This window comes from Oxyura jamaicensis, chromosome 1 (assembly GCF_011077185.1).
Source record: "Oxyura jamaicensis isolate SHBP4307 breed ruddy duck chromosome 1, BPBGC_Ojam_1.0, whole genome shotgun sequence".
Classification (NCBI taxonomy): domain Eukaryota; kingdom Metazoa; phylum Chordata; class Aves; order Anseriformes; family Anatidae; genus Oxyura; species Oxyura jamaicensis.
Window position 1 is genome coordinate 163,349,250 of NC_048893.1, and position 8,285 is coordinate 163,357,534.

The window sequence follows — 8,285 nt, forward strand, 5'->3', positions numbered from 1 at the left end:
AGTTTTCAGGGTAGGTAACTGTCTTTAACAGGGAAACAAGTCAGAAGAATTGACAAAGTAGTTGAGATCAGCACAAGGAATCTAAGATACGTAGAAAAGAAATTCTGTATTTCAAAAGATTATATTTAGATACAGAGAAGAATCCTGGACAGCACACTTTAGTTGTTTTGAACTAAACAAGTGCTCCGGCATAGTGAAGAAACCAGCTGGGTAAAAATCTAGAAGGAAGATATCATTAATTTGTTTTGCTATGTGTAATTCTAAAAGACCAGCATTGGCTGGAGAAGTTTGGCTGCAGCACCTCAGCTCTAGGGCAAATGTGCTAGAGAGAAAAGTTGGTATTCATTTCACATTAAGTTCAGTACCTTCAACATAGCTGCTACCTTTCTAAGTTTAATCTAGTCCCATACATATGGGAAAAAAGCATGCAAATAATATCTAATCTTTAAATGGGTTTGCAAAATACATGAAGTGAAACTTACTGCTGAACTGATTATTTCTTTCCACTGTCTGGAAAGGGTAACAAAGATGATTACTTTAGCCTTAGTAGGCTATGCATTAAATATTTTACATTAGGTGAAATGAACCCGAGGTATTCAGAAAGTGCTTTTAAACAACCAAGTGAAACTGCCTGGATTCTGTTAGGACTCAGGGAAATTAAGGATGACCGGGGTCTAAGTTAGAAGTCAGCACAGAATCCTGCTGTGTATCCCAATAGGCAGTTTCACCATGACAGTTACCACATTTGTTTGACAGTAATTAAGAAATCTCTCTTTCAGAAGAAATCTTGACCTAAGCAAAAGAAGATTTAAAGAATATTCTGTACCATTCAAACCCAAAGAAAACTGCTTTTGAGTTTATCTGTAAGCATGTTGGTATTCCTTCTGACTTAATTGTATCACTTTGTTGTTAAAGATAAATATGTGCTTAATGTTTCTGTGTTTTGTTTGTTTGTTTTTAAAAAGCCATGCAGAACACTTTGATCCTGGGCAACAAGCTTTTAATTTTTCAACCATGCATTATTAAAATGATAATCCCTTACCCCTTAAAGCTTGAGGGGCAATTATTCCAAATTGACATGTGATCTAATTATATATATATATATATATAATAATTGAAGATACTATCACATAAGATGTACAGACTCCGCTTATATATAAAAAATATTTGGACTTCTTTATTGTTGCCATCTCAGTTACAATTACAATAATTCTAATATATAATGACTTCATATTGAGAGCATATTCAATTGGTTCCTGCTCTTACTATAGTTCAAACAAAGCAGCTGACATCTGATAATCCTTGAGGTGCTTTGAGCTCTGTCATTCTTTCATATTGTAGATTTGGATTGGATAGATTGTGAACAGCTATATAATTATTTTTGGTTGACAACTTATTTATTATGTAATTGCATATTATATACAATATAAGTATAAATTACATGATTGTTTATCACAGTTTTTTTTTTTTTTTTTTAAAAAAAAAAAGATATTCTGCAGCTATTGCAATTGGAATCATATGATAGTTACACTATAAACATTTATCATATAATTAAAAGAGAAGTAAATAATGTAGGTTTTGTTTAGAAGCAAAACAGACTTCCAAAGACTGTCACCTTAGCTTTGAAACTTTCACAGAACTTTATGCTATGATTAAGAAAACTGTGTCTTCCTTTATATACACATACAGGTACTTCTCCCACACAACGGATAAATTAGTCTGTGCAATACATTCAGAGCCTACACCTGTAAGAACATAATAGCTGTTTGCAAAAAATATGTTTAGAAGACAAGCTTGAAAGATGGTGGTGTGATTCAGACAAGTAATTCTTTTTCCCAAGCAACATAGTTTCTTTCACTGATGTCTGTCTGTCTGCCTGCCTGTCTGTGTGTGTGTGTGTGTGTGGATACCTCTATGTTAAGGAACTTGAAAGTGTTTCTTGCATCCCATGACTACATTTAGGCTGCATACTAAACCTAGGTGTGTTGCACTGTTTCTTTTGTTGTTGCTGTCATTTGCCTGTTCAGTGTTTTTAACAAGGTTCCACAAAGAATAAATTGATAAGATAGTATCCATGTCTAAAAAATCCTCCCCCCCCCCCCCCAAATAATCACCCAACAGTGAGGAGAATGAAACACTAAGTGTAAGAATGAGTCTAGGTGTAATCTGTGTGACCTCAGTAACATGGATTAACTTTATGTTTGTGAAATAGACAAAGTATCTTTGTCCTTTTCACAGCATAAGGACTAGTCACAGTACTACTGTATACCTACTAGCTGTACTTATTCACAGATTAGAAGTATACAGAGCCTGTGCTATTGATATATTGATATTGCTATCATGTATCATATAAAAATTACAAATATATTTGTATATATTTGCCAGCATTTCTGTCATGGTACAGAGTATGCTACAGATTACCAGGTTTATACTTCCTCTCTGGAGCACCTTTTGTCCCATCAGTAATTCTGAAGAATTTCCGTTACAGAGAAAGATCATAAAGTCTCATGGGGAATGTAGTTTTACCATAGATAATGACTTATGAAGAAGGATGGGTATATTAGCCCTTCAAACATAAATGTTAATCACAAAATAAGGAAATGGAATTTAAGATTGCTGTTAACTAGTGCAAACATGAAATAAAAACGATTAGGACCTTTCCCTGAGACCCTCCCACATCTATTCTAAAATTGACTATACCAAAATCATGTCATCACAAGCATATCAAAAATAGTCCCTCCCTCTTCCTAATGTGACTACATCAGCAAAGCCTTCATACTTTCATGTGTCAGAGTACCTTCAAGTAGAAACAAGGAAATGAGATTTATTGAGCTATCATTATTCACTGATAAAGTGATACTGCATACTATATTCTTAGCTTTGATGGTGATTTAAGCTGTACTTGGCTTCACTCTGAAATAGGTTAAGAATATCCATTGGATCAGTTTCTATACTTCAGACAAAAGGTTGATGGCTAGATTCTGAGGAATTAAAATTTCTTAGATCACATGAGTTCATTCCTGATAGAAAACTTTTGATTCTCTAATTACCCATAAGATATCCTGAACATATTTGATATAAAACTGGATAACTACAACAGTTTGTCTTACAGAGTGTAAATACATAATCAAAAAATCAAAGACATTTTCTGATCAACAGTTCATCAATAGGTTTGATGATAGTAAGGTATATTAAGCTTGCAGTGTCTGTCTTGAATGATGACATACTGTTCTACTGCAGCTGGTGCTTTGCCTCTTACACTTTAGAATCTATCCCATTTGCCTTTTCCCATAGCTACACTATGCTGATGGCTCATAGTTATGCTTACTGTTCTGGTACCGTTCTATAGAAGATTTCATTGTATAAACAAATTCTGGTTTGGGCTGGCATCCATAATTGTTTTCAAGCCTGTAAATGTATTATGCTTTGCCAGTCCAACTGAATCTTTCTCAGACATCCTCTGCCAAATAATGCATGACCTCCTTGTTTCACGACATAAGGATTTAACATATGTTGTTTACTGTTATATGTTACCTTTGCCATTACAGCACTCAGGGGAGTGAGGATTTTCCTAGTATATGTTTTAGAAACACTGACGTTTTCTGCAATTTCACCTTCCTTAAATAGCCTCTGACAAGCCTGCTGTGAGATTACAGAAGTAGAGGACCCTGAATCAAGCTTCATTTTAGATTATATTGCTTTCAATTGCAAAGGAACTCCAATAATAACTTCTAAATTAAACAGCTGTATAGATGTTAAGCAGATCTCTATGGACTCTGTGCTGTCATCTGCAAGCTGATGATTCTGGAATTCTCAGGTATTGCCCCCATGAGATACTTTTTGCACTGACCTGTACATCTTTTCTCTGTGTGTCCCAGTTTCTTTGCACAGTTTGCCCTTGAACCAACAATAATTGGCATTTTGAGACTTTGTTTCATAATAAAAAATATAGTCTGTAAGTGTTCCCTATGCTGTCTTTCCTGCTTTTCTCATGGTGTCTTTTATTGGTAAAAATATTTTCTGATGCCGTTGTGACTTATTGGAATCTTCATTAGCAATCTACATTAAAAGAGTAATATCTAACAAATATTTTGTGGTAAAAACAACCACGGCCAATAGCTGATTTTTGTTGTCTTAATTTTGCTTGCTACACAATACGTCTCTTTAGAATTAAGAATTGGTTTGGTTTGCTTTGCTTTGTTTTCTTTGTTAACCAGTGTGTAAATACTCTAGAATCACCAGTAACTTTTGAAGTAAGGTAATTTTCTAAAATTTCTACAATGTTAGCATTTGTTTAATAATGTGGTTTTGTGGAACAGCAGAAGACATGCAGCAATTAATAGCTTTAGTCCCTACTGCACTAAGTAAAACTGACACTTTTTTCTCATTACTAATATCATTAATGATTATATACAGTTCCAGTCTCTCAGTATAGTCACTTCAGTCTTCCACTGAGCTGTTAAATGAGAATGCTTTCTCCAGGCAAAGATTTTAAGTTCCCTTTCCTTCTGTATCAACATGCACAGAACCAGTACTGCAGGATGTGACTTTAGCTTTACTTTCTATCTCCAGATAATTTTTTATTTTGGTGTATATTTGGAGTAGAGTCTTGTGTTTGTGAGCAATTACTGTGTATAGCTGCTTGATTGTAGCACAGAATCTCAAATGATCATATGTATTACCTCTGAACCTGTGTACACCGTGCTTCTCTCTCAGGGTTGAGGTTTCTACAGCAGATATGACAGGCAGATAATTCCATAGCTGGTGCTTTGAAAAGAAGATGTTATGGCTACACCGATTTTACAAAACAAACTTGTATTATTGAAAGGAGAACACCAGAGAAGTGTACCAGGTGGTAAATGTTAACAAATATCCAACACTCTATTCCATCTAACTTACAGAAGAAAGCATAGGCTTCATTTTGTCTTTATTATATACACCCTATTAGGTATTTCATTTGTAACATGAGAGACTAGCTATTCTGAGGACAAGCTACAAGGATGAAGCTAAACAGCAAAATAAATGCCTAGGTTCTATGGATTGTATTATATAGGAAGAAATTTGAAATTACCTGGTTGTATATTCTGCATTTATTTCTAAAGGCTGAGACAATATGTATGAAGTCTCATGTGTCCTTGCTTTTACACTTTTGTTTCTGAGTGTGAAAGGAATGTTTGTTTTGAGATAATTGTCTTTGAATTTTCAGCAATAATCTGGTTTTATGGAATTGCTCCATTACAAAGGACATGTTAGCATGTCAGGATTCTGAAAGAAATGAGATTTAAGCAGATTTAAGCATTGAGTACCTGCTTAGAGAAAAATATGTTCTTCACTTCTCAAAAATTTGGCTTATTTAAGAGCAGCACTTAGCTGGAAAACCAAGAGGTCTAAATGGACATTGTCATCACCTAACAAGGTTACTGTTCTGTGTACTACTATAAAACATATTTGTAGTTTGGCTTTAAACAATAAAGGTTAAATAGGAAGAGAATTGTTTCCATAATCTTTGTAGAATACATTATGAGTCTAATGAGCACTAGCTGTACATTATTTCATAAGCTTGATTCACATAAAATAAAAGAAAGAAGGAGAGAGAAGAAAATATAAAATCTTTCTCTCTAATTTTTCTAGTTCTGCTTTTCCAGTCCAAGCCTTCATTTCCAGTTCTCTATTTCTGATACCAAGTCAGAAGGACATATGATTTTCTCCCTGATAGAATAATAGAACCAAATTTGAAATATTTTATGTTTAGTTAGATAGAAGGAAGACTAGAAACTTTGCATGTCTGATGCTACTTTACTCAGTAATTAGTCATCCTTATCTGTAAGATCATACAGAATTTTATCCAAGGATGGGGGAGGAGTGCAATATAACCTAGGCCTGGAGGAAGTACCTATAAAGAATGTGTGAAGAACTCATAGTATGCCCTTGTCTTTGTACGTGTAAATGACTTAGCTTAATACACATGGCAAGGCTGGAACAACAAGTTAAGAAAGAATGAGATAGTCTGAGCATGCACAAGAACTGGGTTCAAGTAGTGAACATAGTAAGAAAGGCTACCGATGACCACCAGAGACCCCCAAAAGACCACCAGTTGCACGTGCACCAGGGACATTTACATATTTTAATGAGTTACGGGAAATAGTATGAATATGTGGATTATTTCTCAGAAATCTAATGAATATGTATGGTTTGATTGTATATAACCCCTGCAGCGTGGAAAACTTGGCACGTACACTAGTTGGAGGGATCCCCTATGCGTCTGGTGCCACAAACAAAGCATGCTTGCTTTCTAAAACTCCAAACTGAGTCTTAGTTTCTTTGACTGGCTTTTACAGTAACAGTTCATGTGTTTTTATTTATAAATACGGTTTACACATTCCTTGGGCAAACAGTTTAGATATGGACAATTGAAAAGAGGTTAGTGACCTATTTATTTCCTTTTCTACTATCAAGTGTATATAGTTTATAACTTAAATATATTTTTGGAGAGGAACTTTTAATCAGAGAGTGTATTAATAGGACAAGGTGTAATGGTTTTAAACTACAAAGGGGTAGATTTAGATTAGATAGGAAGAATTTCTTAACTCTGAGGGTGGTGAGACACTGGAACAGGTTGTCCAAAGAAGTTGTGGGTGCCCCATCCCTGGAGGTGTTTAAGGCCAGTTGGATGGGGCTTTGGATCTACCTGGTATAGTGGGAATTTTCCTTGCCCATGTCATGGCAGTTGGAACTAGATGGTCTTTAAGGACCTTTCCAACACAAACCATTCTATGATCCTATGATTCTGTGAAAAGGCAACATTTTCAGGCTTGTCAAATGCTTTATGTTGATGTTTGAGATTTATCATGTCAACCAAAACCTTGCCCAGCTGGGCACTGAAAAACCAATTACCAAAAAAAAATGAAGAGAATACATTTAATAGTTTCAGTAGTTTCAGAGGAAAAAGCCTAATTTTTAACAATGAATTTAGAACAGAAAATAATTGGTATATGATACTCTCATATTTTTTTTTTTCTTTTTTCTTTTTTTTTTTTTTCCCCGGAATCAAAAGACCACCCGGGAAAAAAATTTTTTTTTTTTTTTTTTCCTTCTTTTTTTCTTTTTTTCCCTTGTGGGAAGAAACTGCAAATGTCTTTAGCCACTGTGTATCTAAGAACTCATTTCCTCCTTTAATCCCATTAGGTAGCTATCCATACCTTGTTCAACATATGGGTTACATAAAATACGAAATACACTGTTTTATGTTTCTACCCAAGTTGCACAATAATCACAAACCTCTCATTTTAAAAAGTTACATCATTTACAGGATCAGTCTTAGTCTCTAGTACTACAAGTAATGGAAATCTTGAAATGGAAAGAAAGAAATTTTGCAAAATTATTAGTTTTATTGGTAACTATTTTAGTCATCCAATAAAGATTCAATAAATACCATCCCAGTAGAAAAGAGACAGGGATCTCCTGGAAGGAGTCCAGAGAAGGACCACAAAGATGACATGGGGCCTGGAGCATCTTCCCTATGAGGAAAGGCTGAGACACCTGGGTCTGTTCAGCCTTGAGAAGAGAAGACTGAGAGGGGATCTTATCGATGTTTACAAATATCTTAAGTGTGGGAGGGATTTGGCCAACCTCTATCCAGTGGTTTGTGGGGACAGGAAAAGGGGCAACAGCCACAAAATGGAGCACAAGATGTTCTGCACCAACATGTGAAAGAACTTCTTCACGGTAAGGGTGATGGAGCATTAGAACAGGCTGTCCAAGGTGGTTGTGGAATCTCCTTCTCTGGAGATATTCAAGACCTCTCTGGACGCCTACCTGTGCAACCTGCTCTAGGGAACCTGCTTGGGCAGGGGGGGGTTGAACCCGATGATCTCTTGAGGTCCCTTCCAACCCCCACAGTTCTGTAATTCAGAGAAAGTTCTTTCAATTTCACAGTTTTACTGTTTTAGACCAGGCTAATATACAAGTAGTTCTTTTTAAAAAAACTTGTTTTTTCTTGTTGGTTCAAACATCCCTCTGAATTTTTAAATTAACATGGAGACCAGTCTTAGGATCAGATCTCACTCAGCCTTATTCTTTTTGTTTCCTACTGTTGCTAGAGGGTCCATAGCTAGAGTAGTAACCAAAATTACCACTTCTGATTATTCCCTTTTTTTTTGGTCTTACATAGTACAGATGTTTTGAGTTTCTAACAAAAAATCAAGTATGCAAATCTTCAGTTTAAATGAGATTTCTTTTCTTTTCTTCTCTTTTCTTTTTTTTTCTTTTCTTTTTTTTTTTGTTTT